Source organism: Alligator mississippiensis, chromosome 2 (assembly GCF_030867095.1).
Source record: "Alligator mississippiensis isolate rAllMis1 chromosome 2, rAllMis1, whole genome shotgun sequence".
Lineage (NCBI taxonomy): Eukaryota > Metazoa > Chordata > Crocodylia > Alligatoridae > Alligator > Alligator mississippiensis.
In genome coordinates, this window is record NC_081825.1 from 146887534 (window position 1) to 146901994 (window position 14461).

At 48.8% G+C, this 14461-nt stretch overlaps 1 protein-coding gene across 3 annotated transcripts in view; it reads left to right on the forward strand.

The window, feature by feature from the left end:
* The first annotated feature begins 4091 nt into the window (after positions 1–4091).
* GPAT3 (glycerol-3-phosphate acyltransferase 3) overlaps positions 4092–14461 on the forward strand; it is an 82367-nt gene continuing 71997 nt past the window's right edge. Inside the window, exons 1-2 of one of the 3 annotated variants that reach the window (XM_059722251.1) lie at positions 4092–4251; positions 6418–6517. The gene's annotated coding sequence lies outside the window, so the exon portion shown is untranslated. Of the gene's footprint in view, positions 4252–6417; positions 6518–7086; positions 7177–14461 lie in introns of those variants that run through there. The other 2 variants (XM_059722252.1, XM_019483947.2) reach the window with 2 other exon arrangements.

A 14461-nucleotide genomic window follows, 5' to 3' on the forward strand; every position in this document is an offset into this window, starting at 1 on the left:
CTGGTGAACAAGTTAAGAGGCTGTGACTTGGATGACTACACAGTCCAGTGGGTGGTGAATTGGCTAGAGGGTCGCACCCAGAGAGTCGTAGTGGATAGGTCGGTATCGACCTGGAAGGGTGTGGACAGTGGGGTCCCGCAGGGCTCGGTCCTTGGACCGATACTCTTCAATGTCTTCATCAGCGACTTGGACGAGGGAGTCAAATGTACTCTGTCCAAGTTTGCGGATGACACAAAACTGTGGGGAGAAGTGGACACGCCAGAGGGCAGGGAACAATTACAAGCAGACCTGGACAGGTTGGACATATGGGCAGAAAACAACAGAATGCAATTCAACAAGGAGAAATGCAAAGTGCTGCACCTAGGGAGGAAAAATGTCCAGCATACCTACTGCCTAGGAAATGACCTGCTTGGTGGCATGGAAGCAGAAAGGGATCTTGGAGTCCTAGTGGACTCCAAGATGAACATGAATCGGCAGTGTGACGAAGCCATCAGAAAAGCTAATGGCACTTTATCGTGCATCAGCAGATGCATGACGAACAGATCCAAGGAGGTGATACTCCCCCTCTATCGGGCGCTGGCCAGACCACAGTTGGAATACTGCATGCAGTTTTGGGCGCCACACTTCAAGAGGGATGTGGATAACCTGGAGAGGGTCCAGAGAAGGGCCACTTGTATGGTTAAGGGCTTGCGGGCCAAGCCCTATGAGGAGAGACTAGGGCACCTGGACCTCTTCAGCCTCCGCAAGAGAAGGTTGAGAGGCAACCTTGTGGCTGCCTATAAGTTTATCACGGGGGCACAGAAGGGAATTGGTGAAGTTTTATTCACCAAGGCGCCCCCGGGGGTTACAAGAAATAATGGCCACAAGCTAGCAGAGAGCAGATTTAGACTAGACATTAGGAAGAACTTCTTCACAGTTCGAGTGGCCAAGGTCTGGAATAGGCTCCCAAGGGAGGTGGTGCTCTCCCCTACCCTGGGGGTCTTCGATAGGAGGTTAGATAAGCATCTAGCTGGGGTCATCTGAACCCAGCACTCTTTCCTGCCTATGCAGGGGGTCGGACTCGATGATCTCTTGAGGTCCCTTCCGACCCTAGCATCTATGATTCTATGAATCTATGATCAGAGGACAGGAGAACAGGTTTTATGACGAGAGGCTGAGAGCCATGGGACTCTTCAGCCTGGAAAAGTGCAGGCTCAGGGGTTACCTAGTGGCAGCCTATAAGTACATCAGGGGTGTGCATCAGGATCTGGGGGATTCACCAAGGGTAAGTCATGCCTGACCAACCTAATTGCCTTCCATGATTAGATGACTGGCTCTGTGCATGCAGGGAGACCAGTGGATGTCGTGTACCTTGATTTTAGCAAGGCTTTTGATACGGTCTCCCACAACATTTTCATAGGCAAGCTAAGGAAATACAGGCTGAATGAATGGACTGTAAGGCGGATAGAAAACTAGCTGAAGCATCAGGCTCAGAGGGTAGAAAGAAATGGCTTGATGTCCAGTTGACAGCCAGTATCAAGTGGAGTGCCCTGCTATAAAATGTTTCTCCATCTTTAGTAGTAATGTTTATGAGTATTTTTTCTTTCTTGGGTGTGCTTCTATTTAAACTGTGAATTCATGCTCTCTCATGGCTTTTATTTTTCCTTTCTGTTGTGCATGGTCTGTACTTTTAATACATTAACAGATTCATGAACTACAAACAGGTTGAGGCAGTTCAGAAGCAAACAGTCTGAGTGCTGCCCACAGAATCCTTCTGAGCTTCTGAGATGCCTGATATCAAATGAGACTGCTGCAAAATAAGCGTATGATGAAATAAAGAAATAAATGCTGGTTTAGAAGTCCGAGGCATTGGGCAGAGAAGCTGAAATTCAGAACTGCTTGCTTTAATTTAAATGGTGGGCCAGATCCTAATTCACCAGTAAGTCAACCTTTACATCTGAGGGGACTTTTGCACATTCTCCAGGGGGAGATGGTGGCAGCGCCTTAATTAGATTGACTCCAAGAGCCATTCTAATTAAAGTGCCTCCATGTCTTATGTATCAGTGTTCCTGCACTTAAAAATGGTGGCAGGGGTGCTTTGCTTGTTTGATGAGCTTTAGTTCAAGTGCCTCTGCTGCCATTTTTAAGCGTGGAGATGCTGATAAATGAGATGCAGGAGGCTGCATGGAGCATGGCGAGAAAATGTCACAGACGAGAAGAAAGAATAGAAAATCTTCAGAGTAGTTTGTAAGGAACTGTTTGAATATTCTCTATAAGAACATGCCTACTATACCTGTTATATACTTCATTAAGACTTGATTAATTGAGTATGCTGTGATGCACTGGAATTCCAGTGTCTGGGGAGAGCCAAGGAATATCTAGATCACTGTGGGCCTTCTTATGTAATAATTGTGGGCATCTCCTAGAGCTCTTAACCAATGTTCCCTCTAAGGAGCAACGGTCCATGAGTGCGCCACCTCAGTCCATGAGTGTGCCACCTGGGACACTTACTGAAGAGGGCTGGGGGCCAGAGGCCAGGGTCTGGGGCTGGAGGCTGGAGCTGGGGGTTGGGCTGGATGCTGGGGGCCAGAAGCTGGGGCCAGGGGCCAGAGGCTGGAGCCAGAAGCTGAGAGTCAGGGGCTGGGACCAGGGGCCAGGGGCTGGAGCTGGGGGCCGGTGGCTGGAGGCTGGGGCTGGGGGCCAGGGGCTGGGGCCAGGGGCTAGGGGCTGGAGCTGGGAGCTGGGGGCTAGGGGCTGGAGCTGGCGGCTGGAGGCTGGAGCTGGGGGCCAGGGGATGGGAGCCGGGGGCCAGAGGCTGGAGCATGGGATTGTTCCATCCTAAATGCAGGACTTTGCACTTGTTCTTGTTGAATCTCATGAGATATCTTTTGGCCCAATGCTCCAATGTGTCTAGGTCACTCTGAATCCTAACCCTACCCCCCTGCTCCCCACAGCTTGGTGTCATCTGAAGACTTGCTGAGTATACACTTCATGCCTTGCTGAGTATACACTTCATGCCATGATGTGGAAACTATATTTATTTAGTCCAGCAAAAGGTGTAACAAGGCTCTTAGTTACCCAACAGGGAGGTGCCTACAGTAAGTCAATGAAAGTGCTGCAGTCAGGGGTATGTATGAACTCCTGCACTTCCTCAGATTTTGGATTCATACATTCATAGACGTTAGGGCTGGAAGGGACCTCAGAAGATCTTCGAGTCCAGCCTCCTGCCCCAGGGGCAGGAAGTCAGCAGGGGTCATAGGATCCCAGCAAGATAATCATCCAAATGACTCTTGAAGACGTTCAAAGTAGGTGCTTGAACCATCTCCAGCAGCAGTCTATTCCAAACCTTGGAGACTCAGACAGTAAAGAAGTTCTTCCTTATTTCTAGCCTGAAACAGTCATGGAGGAGTTTGTGACAGTTTGATCTTGTCCTCCCTTGGGGAGCTCTGGTGAACAGATGTTCACCCAGATCTCGGTGAACACCCCTAATAAACTTATAGGTGGCCACCAGATCATCCCTGAGCCTGTGCTTTTCCAGGCTGAAGAGTCCCATAGCTCTCAGCCTCTCATTATAAGGTCTGCTTTCCTGACCTCTGATCATGTGCGTGGCTCTCCTCTGGACTCTCTCAATCTTCTCCACATCCTTTTTGAATTGTGGAACCCAAAACTGGATGCAGTACTCCAGCTGTGGCCTCACCAAGGCCGAGTACAACAGGAGAATGATGTCCTGGGATTTGCTTGAGAAGCATCTATGGATACAAGCCAGCGTTTTGCTCGCTTTACTAGCCGCAGCATCACATTGAAGGCTCATATTCATCTTGTGGTCAATCATGACCCCCAAGTCCCTTTCGTCTATAGTGCTAGCCAGCGTAGCACTGCTGAGCCTATAAGCATGCTGTGGGTTTTTCTTCCAAAGGTAGAGAATTGTAACAGGGAATCATAGCCCTGTCACCGTAAGACAAGTCCTCCCTTTTAAGGTCAGAACTTTCTGGGTATGGAGTGCTGGTAAGCAGGGGGTTAAGTGCTGAGCCTGGCCAGCTAGTCAGCTGACTGGAAGGGGCTGGCCAGGACTATAAAAACCCTGGGCAGAGTGGTAGTAAGGGACCAGCAGCCAAAGGGGAAGGAGTGTATACTAGAGCTCTCTGGAGAGGCTTGGTAAGCAGTCCAAAGGCTGGAGGAGGGGAGCTATGAAAGCCCCGGAGAGACAGCAGCTGCCCCAGAGTAAGGACTGTAGCCGATGGTGGGGAGCCAAAGCCTGAACCTGGCATAAATGTAAGCTGGCATGCTGCTTTCCTTAATTGCATTTTTTTTGGTGGCAGTTTTTGCCCATGGATGGGACTGTTTATTTTTTTTTCCTTTGGTTATTGAATAACACTGGTGGTTTGGGTGAGGCTATTAGGGGAAGGAGGAGGCCCACTACAAAGTGGGGACCCTGGCACCAGTGAAGGTGTGGCTTTTTGGGGGTGCAGACCCTGGTGCCAGAAAGAATGATCTTAAAAGGCTGGGGTGGTCTGGTGCACCTGAGGAGTAATCTTTATTTATTTATTTATTTATTTATTTATTTATTTTTCTTCTGTGGACTGGGGTAGTGTGAGTTCAGGGCCATTCTCCAGATTTGAACTAGCAATCCCCTGTCTGTAGGACTAGTGGCTGGGCCTCTGGGCCAGGGAGGCTGGGCTCTAGATTGGAGTAGAAAAGAGGGTCACAAGCCTCAAGATGCTGGAAAAGGCTAGAGCCTTGGAGTCAAACCCGGTGTGGTGTGTTTAGAGGGGGAGGCCTAGCTAGAGGAACTGGGGTCAAGGCCCATTTAGGCAAAAGGCCACAAAATACAATAGGCAGTCTCCCACTCGCAAGAACATCAGCATAATAACTTTCATCAAGATGTGGCAGATGAGTAGAGAGCGGGACATAAGAACTCTAAAGAAGACTCCAAGGGCGCCCCACATAAGGTGTGGATTAACAGGGAAGATGTAACAGGTCACCCTCCCCTGTTCCAAGAACCTTGCATTTTTTTTGGTGCTAAACACCATCAGGTTCTTGTCTGCCCATTTCCTGAGCCTGTCAAGGTTAGCCTGTATTGTCTTCCTGTCCTCGGGTATGGATGCTTTATCCCAAAGTTTGGTGTTGTCAGTGAACTTGGTCAGTCTGCTTCTGATGCCAATATGCACATCATTAATGAAGATGTTGAATAATATAGGCCCAAGGACAGTGTGGATATCACGCTCAGGATGGTGGAGGAGGTGTTTTTGTGGTGTCAGTATCCAAATTGCTCAGAGGGGAGATGACTAGCTGGCCCAATCCTTGTTGCTGGTGGCAGGTACATGTGCACCTCCAGGCAGAGGAATGGGGAAGGGCTGGGGTTGTGCTGCCCCAGGCCCCTTCCTGACCATGCGCTTCAAGGCACATGTGCAGCTGCCACTGCAGAGGCTCTGGACCCCAGTGCAGCTGTTTGTAGCCTCCTGGCTGCCTGCCACAGTTGCCCCAGGCTATGGGCAGCTGCTGCCTGCCAGGAAGTCTAGGCTGCTTGCAGCCTCCCAGCTGCCTGCTGCAGGAAGTCTGGGGTTTCATGGCTAGCAACAGCTGCCCAGAGCTTAAGCCAGCTGTGTTGTACTGAGCAAAATGACTTTGCATACCATGCTCTGGTACATGCTGACCCCTGATATAGGCTAAAAATAGAGGTGGGCTTATCCTGGGTCTGATTGTCCTGGTCTTTGACTCCCATCAAAACAGGTGGAGGGTGAGGGGGACAGGGAAGGACAGTCATTTACACCCACAATTTGAATGGCAATTAATTGGAATTGGCCCCAATTTTCCCAGGGAAAAATGTTATCTCACAACTTTACAGGAACTTAAAGTGGGACATTGGGCTGTGTAGGTGGCCATTACTCCTGGTTTTCCCCAAGGGTGCCCTGGTGAACAGTTGTTCACTGAGCCCCTGATGTATTCCCTTGATGTAGCAGTAAGCTGCTATGAAGTCACCTCTCAGCCTTCTCTTTTTCAGACTGAAGGGTCCCAGGCCCCTCAGGCTTTCAATTTATTTTAATGTCAATTGACTTTAATGCAAATGACAACCAGGCTCTTGTCTCAATGTGATTTGGGTACTGTAATTCTCTGAACAAATTCTTCAGTTTTGCAGAGTAACAAATGACTGTCAGTGCCTTTGAAGTAACAACGTTCAGTGGGTTTATCTAGGCTAAACTCATTTTTAAAAAAACAAAAAATGGCACAAACTCTCAGCTACCCATGGAAAATGTGGTGGTGGTGGTAGTAATGACTTACAGGACAAGCACATTTAGAAATAGTTTTTAAAGAATGAATGGACAACTAGCACATGTTCTATGAATATTATTAAGTCTGGGGGAGGGGGGGAACTCATCAAGTGCCACTCTGATTCTCTCCCTACTGGATCTGCCACTCTCCTTTCTGCTCCCTGCCCAGTTTGCTGCATACAACACACAGAGGCTGCCCATGAGACTTTTGATACACATGCTGCAGGTTGGCCACCCCTACTTCAAGTATGTCAGTGGACACAATGTAGGTGGGTATACATAGTTAATGTTCTCTTAGACTCTCTACCAATGCATTTAACACTTATTAAAATGCCTGTAAGTTGTTCACTGAGATGTACGGGTGTGTGAAGTGGGCTGTATTCAATTTGGATTCAACTGGGGACAGTGATTCAATTTGTTGATTTGGATCACTGTCCCTGATTTCGATTTGGCCGAATCTGAAGATTAGTTGCTGATTTGGAGAATCAGCGATTCAGACAGACACAGCTTTAAATGGTGTTTTTTTTTTTTGTTTTGTTTTTTTTTTTTTTCTACGTACCTTGAGTAACCAGGCATGGCTCATGAACACTGTGATGCTGCGGCAGATGGAGCCTCCCACAAGGGTGCAGGGGGGGCCCCCCCACATTCTTGGCAGTGAACCGGAAGTACTACTGGTCCACTTCTGGGTCCACTAGGAAGCATGGGACCCTGGATGCCCTCGCAGACCCAGGAGGCAGCAGTTGCTGAGCCAGGGGGACATAGGGGGGTGGGCCCTGCGCACTCCCTGGGAGACCCGGAAGTGGACTGAAAGTGCTTCTGGTCCACTTCCAGGTCTGCTGCCGAGTGCACTGGGGAGCCCCCTGTGCTTCTGTGGGACACTCCATGCACCCCAGCATTGCAGCATTCATGAACTACCTGGTACCTTGAGGTATGTAGAAAAAAAACCTTTAAAGCTGTGTCTATGTCTGAATTGCTGAATCTCTCCAAGCTGATTTGGAGGGTTCCGATTTTGCTTCGGAGAGATTAAAGGGTCTCCTGATTCAATTCCGATTCGGCCCAATTCAGTGGCCAAGTCGAGTTAGGGACTGAAGCTTTGCACAGCCCTACTGAGATGCCCTAATGGAAGGGTGGCTTTGAGTCCCTGTTTTGCCTTTCTTCAGATGCTTTCTTCCCTTCAGTGTTTTTTGCCTGCTGCTGTTTTCCTCTCTGTGCATCTGGGGGTGACACAAATGTACCTGTCACTGACCTATAGCTGACCTTCTGTTTTAAGAGCAAATGTACAATATGCCAGATGGTTCCCCACTACTCTGCTATTTGACTTATGGCATAACAGTGGTGTAACTGGGGTGTGGGAGTAGGGGTGGGGGGCAGAAATAGCAGCTGCCACAGGTGATTTCCTCATGTGCTGCTACTGCCAGGACATATGGCTACCCGGTTATGGCTCTGCTTCATGATGTACTTAATATTGCTGAACAAGCTTTGTTAAGCAGCTGTACCTGTAATAAGCAGTATAACATGCTTTATAGACATGGCAAAGAAATGCCATCTAGTGGCATGTGGGAGCATGAAATCCTCTAATTCCAACTAGTTCTATAAAATTATTCTCCTGCAGGTCTTGATTGCTGCATTTAAGATGGAATCTGTTCTCAGTAAATGTGTCTACACAAGACACTTAACTGCACAGTAGCATAGCTTACTATGCAGTAAGAATGTGTGTTTACACATGGACATGCTTGCTATGCAGTAAGTCTCACTAATCATGAGTCAATTTGTACCTACAAATGCATATGCCCTCAAATTTGTGCACAGGGGGTGGGTGCTGGCTGCCCACCGTGGGGTCAGGGCTCCCCGCCCTATTTCCCTCCCCTTGGGGCCTTCTCGGCCCAGCAGGTGAGACCTGGCGCAGCAGGGCAGAGTGGGGTAGGGAAGCTCGATGTCACTGCTGTGGGCCCTGTGCCACCCTGTCAAGGTGCCCCTTGCCCACCTGGCAGCAGCAAGGGGCACAACCCTGCACCACCACTGTCACTGCTGCAGGGTGCACATTGCCAGGGAGGCATTTGGCTTATGGTGGTGGCACCAAATTTTCCTGCCTGGCCTTGCTCTGCCCTGCTGTGCCAGGTCTTGCCAGCTGGGCTGCGGAGGACCTGGGGTGAGGGCAGCAAGGTGGGGAGCCTGAACCTGCAGTGGGCATCTCACATCTGCACCCTGTATGAGTTGCACTCTGACTGTACCACCCACAGGGAAGGGGGAGCTGGGCTCTGCACTCCATTCCACTGTACCACAGCAGCTGCCTCCTGTGCACTGGGTAGCTGTGGGTGGGGAGTGAGGAGCACCAGCGTGGGGGGGGGGGGGATGTGGGGGGGAGTGACAGATTTGGGGGTTTTTAATCGGAGAATTTGTGTGTATTTATCAGAGAATTTACAACTTTAAACAGATAAAACTAGGATCCCTGATCACGAGGAGCTGCATTTTTAAACTACATAGGACAGCGGTTCCCAAACTCTGACATTGCACACCACCAATTTAAAATCACCACTAACTTTAAGTACTATCAGCAAACTTTTTGCCAGATAAAGTAATTGTAATAAATCTGTAAACACGTACCACTGACGGGTTGTCTGTGTACCACTGGTACTACCTGTACTACAGATTGGGAACTGCTGACATAAGAGATGCAGGTGGCTCCCAAGATATACTGAGATATGAATCTTTTAATTCGCAAATTTTTTTCTCTAGATTTCCAGCAAACCATTGAACAAATCCAGGGTCTATTCATTTAAAAGTAACCTTTGCTTGTAATAAAGTGAATCTGAATCTGCCTTGTGTGGTGGTGCTTCATCCTTTCACCTAACTCCAGGCACTCCTGTTCTACTTCTAGGCAGTGTTCCCTCTAAGGTGTGCGCCATGTGTGCCCACGCAGGGGCGCTCGTAAAAGGCTTCCAGGCACATCTGCGTGGCCACACACACACACACACACACACACACACACACACACACACACACACACACACACACACACACCCCATGAAGTTTAGAGGGAATGCTGGTTCTAGGAGGGTCTATTTCAAGGCCCAGTGATTATCTGGATGATGGTGGTGAAACATTCTTGCCTCTGTACCAATAAATAAGGTTCAGTAGCTTGTGTGGCAGAATGTGAGGGGCTTTGTAGAGGCAGTTCCATTTCTTATGCACTAGACAATTACTAGTTGTAGCTCTGCATTTATGCTTGTGGGAGCTACTAAGTGATTGTTCCTGTATGTTTGTATGAATGTAAGTGCACAGTACAAAGAAATGGCATGCCTCAAACAGAAGTCATTTGTGCAGCCCACTAAATTTCTCCATTGGATGTTATAATCTAGGTGGATAACGGATGCTACTCTTTGATATAAGCAACACGGTCAGTAAAATAAATAATGGAAGGTATTATGACGTACACAAATGGAAACCAAGAACATACCCTTTGGAGGTCAGCTCGCGGAGGTAGTTAAGTCAAGGGACATGGTCATCATGGGTGACCTAAACTACCTGGACATCTGCTGGGAGGAGCAGTCACCCAGGTCTGACTGCTCACGTAGGTTCCTAGCTGAGATACAGGACCTCCACCTTACCTAGGAGGTGCACGGTCCCACCAGGGGAAATGCCTTGCTGGACCTGGTCCTGGCCACAGGTGACAACCTGGTGAAGGGACTGTGAGTTCTCAACCACCTGGGCGATGGTAATCATCACCTACTAGAATTCACCATCCAGCGCAGGGTGTCAAAGGCCTGCAGCAAGGCAGTACCCCTGGACTTCAGGAGGGACGATTTCAATGAGATTAAGGAGACTAGTCAAGTAGGCACTGAGGTCCCAGAGGGCAGGGGAGTTGGGAGTCCAAGATGAGCGGTTGTTCCTTAAGGAGACAATCCTCTGAGCCCAAAGGGTGACAGTCCCAATGTGAACCAAAGGGGGAAAGAGTGCTCAAAAGCCCCCATGGCTCAAAGGCATTCAGGAACATCTGAAAGCTAAAAAGAGGTGTACACCCAGTGGAAGGGATGGGCCATCGCCAAGAAGGATTATACCTCTGTTACTCGAGACTGTAGGGGGGCTGTTAGGAAGACCAAGGTGGAGACAGAACTAGGACTAGCAACCAGGATCAAAGATAACAAGAAGTCCTTTTTTTGAATACGTAGGGAGTAAAAACAAGGCACTGGGTAATGTCAGGCCCCTGCGGACATGGTTGGCAACCTGGTGATTGCGCCAGACAATAAAGCTGACCTCTTTAACAAATCCTTTGCCTCCATTTTTCTGAGCAGGGACTGGGACATTCCCCACCACCAGGATTCTGGACAGACTCGGGAGAGGCACAGCCAGGCCTAGGGTCAGAGAGTGAATAGTTAGGGAACTTCTGGTGGGGCTGAATGTGTGGTTTTTTTTTTTTTTTTTTGTTTTTTTTTTTTTTTAAATTGGCAGGTCCAAATGATCTCTACCCCAGGGTGCTGAGGGAATTGGCAGGGGTCATTGCGTGACTCCTGGCATAGCTTTATAAGCACTCATGGTGCTTTGGCCAGGTGCCAGAGGACTAGAAAAGGGGCTAATGTGGTCCCCAATTTCAAAAAAGGGAGGAAGGAGGACCCAGGAAACTATAGACCTGTTAGTCTTACCTCAGTCCTGGGGAAGCTCTTTTGAGAGAATAATCTAGGAGCACATCTGCAAGGGACCAGCAGGGGAGATTATGCTTGGGGGCAACCAACCTGGTTGCCTTTTACAATTAGGTCACAAAATCCTTAGATGCAGGAGTAGCAGTGGACATAGTCTTTCTGGACTTTAGGAAGGCCTTCAACGCTGTCTCTCGCCCCATTCTCATCAAAAAAATTAGGTAGGCATTGATGCCTACACAGTCGGATGGGTCACAAATTGGCTGGAGGGCTGCACCCAGAGAGTAGTGGTGGATGAGTCATTTTTGTCCTGGAGAGATGTGGGCATTGGGGTCCCCCAGGGCTCTTGCCTCAGGCCTGCACTGTTCAACATCTTCATCAGCGATTTGAACGAGGGGGTGAAAAGCACCTTGATCAAATTCACAGATGACACTAAGATGTGGGGAGAGGTGGGCATGATAGAAGGGAGGGACAGGCTACAACTAGATCTGGATGGGTTACAGGGGTGGGAGGATGAGAATAGGGTGGGATTCAATACTGACAAGTGCAAGGTACTGCACCTAGGGAGGAAGAACCAGCAGCATACCTATAGGCTGGGGAACTCCCTTCCCATCAACACAGAGGCAGAAAAGGACCTTGGAGTCCATCTTGAAATCAATAATAACATGGCCCGCCAATGTGAGGACGCAGTCAGTAAGGCTAACTGCACCTTATTGTGCATCCACAGATGCATCTCAAGCAGGTCCAAGGAGGTGATCCTCCCCCTCTATGCAACACTGGTCAGGCCACAATTGGAGTACTGCGTCCAGTTCTGGTCACTGCACTTCAGGAGGGATGTGGACAGCATTGAAAGGGTCCAAAGGAGGGCCACTTGCATGGTCAGGGGGCAGCAGGACAGGCCCTATGAAGAGAGGCTAAGGGACCTGAACCTGTTCAGCCTCCACAAGAGAAGGCTGAGAGGGGATCTGGTGGCTGTCTATAAACTTACCAGGGGGGATCTGCGGGGAATGGGAGAGTCCCTGTTCCCCTGACCACTACCAGGAGTAACTAGGAATAACGGCCACAAGTTGTTTGAGAGTAGGTTCAGGCTAGACATCAGGAAGCACTACTTCACAGTCAGGGTGGCTAGGATCTGGAACCAACTTGCAAGGGAAGTGGTGCTCGCTTCTACCCTGGGGGTCTTCAAAAGGAGGCTAGATAATCATCTAGCTGAAGTCATTTGACCCCAGCATTCTTTTCTGCCCATGGCAGGGGGTTGGACTTGATGATCTGCTTAGGTCACTTCCGACCCTACCAACTATGAAACCCCTCTACCTTTTGTTTCATATAATTCATGCTTGAATCAGGCACACAAGCCTAAATCCCTGTACTATTATGTTTAGACTATTGCAAATAGTTTAAACTCTGCTTGACTTCTGAATTATGTTCAGCACTATAGCGTGAATGGTAGAAAATGCTTTGTTTGTATTATAACCACTTAGAACTCCCACTGGAGAGGGGGGGAGGAAGGAATGTTTTCTAACAAGCTATTTTTTTTTTTTTCCTACTCTTAAGCTTGTTGTCAAATCAATTACTTTGCCTATAATAGTTTCTTCTTTATATATCACAGAATCGGAGGACTGCAAGATCATCAAGTCTGGTCCCCTACCATGGGTAGATTGTTATTGGGCTCAAACAAGATCAACGAGGTGCTTATCCAGCCTCCTCTTGAACACCTTCAGGGATGATGACTGCACCACTTCTGCTGGGAGTGTGCTCTAGATTCTAGTTACTCTTAAGGGAAAGAAAATTTTCTTTAAGTCCAGCCTAAATTTTCCCTCAATTAGCTTGTGCCCATTGGTCCTCATCCTTCCAAGGGGTGCATTCTTGAAGAGTTGCTCCCTTAGATGTTGCTGCTCACCCCTGATGTACTTGTAGGAGGCTATGAAGTCACCTCTCAGCCTTCTCTTACTCAGACTGAACAGGCCCAATACCCAGAGTCTCTCCTCATAGGGCCCACCCTCCAGACCCCTAATCATATGGGTGCCCCCTCTCTGTACTCTCTCAAGATTATCCACATTGAGCAGGATGGCCAATCTTATCCTCAGCTCTCCTTTATACTCGCCTGCCATGACTTAGATAAAAAAGGGAAAAGGAAGGAGGTTAATATTTTTAGTTGTTCTTGGATAGATTAATGCCACTCTGATGTTAAATGCTCACAGTGTAAGTTTTTTATTTCTAGCTTAACAGTGCTGAAATAACAATGTTCTTGCCAATTACTTCATTGGCAAAGTAGGCAGTGTTACAATCAAGAGTCCTTCAGATTAGTTACTTTGTATACATTGGGCAGAGATTCTTCACTGCTAATTACCTCATTAGTGGCACACACCCTCAGCATCTCTCATTCTCTGCATGTGCACGATCCAGAGGGTAGTCTCCTGCCATTCTCTCCCTCTCAACTGGATTTCCTGCTCCCAGTTTCCACACTCCCATTGGAATCCACTCTTGGGATTAACCCCAGACCCCTTTTATCTTGATGAGGAGCACTATTTCTCCTCCTTAGAGGTCCCAGGGGAATTTACTGCCCGGCACTTCAGACTCTTCCCCTCAACTTGCTGGCACAGCAGGAGTTGCTGGCAGAGACAGTCTTTTTGCTGCGTCACTCGAGGATCTGCCACTTGGTGTTTCAGGCTCCCCTGCCCTCACCGGCACAGTGGGGATCACCGGCAGGGCAAGCCTCTTTGTTGCTGATCTGCCACGCCTCTCGGGGATCCATCACCTGGTGTCTCTGCTCCTCTTGCATTTGTCAATATGACAAGGTTCCCGGGAAGGCAAACTTTGTCACTGACCTGCTGCATATTTCAGGAGCCTCCCTCTTCTTGGAGTTCTTTCTTCTTCCTGGTAGGTCTCCCTCCCTCTGAGCACATCACCACTCCTTGCTCTTCCTCCTGGTGACCGAAGGCAAAAGTTCTTTTCCCTGCTGCCATTTTTATGCTCGGTTCAGCAGGCTAATCACCTGGTTCTCTCCCAGGTGTGCAATTTCTCCCACCTGGCAGGATTCATCATCAAGTCAATCTGGCCCGACCTAGTCTAAGTAACAAGGCTCTGGCCGGAGTCCCTGTTACACACACCTTTCCCGAAGTGCAGTGCCCAGAGCTGGACACAGTAATCAACCTGTGGCCTCACCAATGCCAAATAGAGGGAGAAGCACCTCCCTGATCTACTGGCAACACAGCAGATAATGCACACCAGAGTTCTGTTTACCCTGCTGGTGACTTCATTGCACTGGCTCATGTTTTTCTTCTGGTTGGTTGTGACCTCCAAGTCCTGTTCAGATGCTGTGCCAGCCAGTGGACCATCACCCCTCATGTAGTTATGATGAAGGTTCTTCCTCCCCAGATGAGATTTAACAGGGAAAAGTGATGGGGTTCTTCATCTGATTCTGTTCAGCCTATAGAACCAGTCTGTCAACGTCATCCTGGATCCTTACTCTATCCTCTGATGTGCCTGCATTTCCCCACGGGTTGGTATCATCCACAAACTTAATCATTGAGCTTCCCACACCCTCATCCAAGTAATTGATAAATGTGTTTAAAGAGC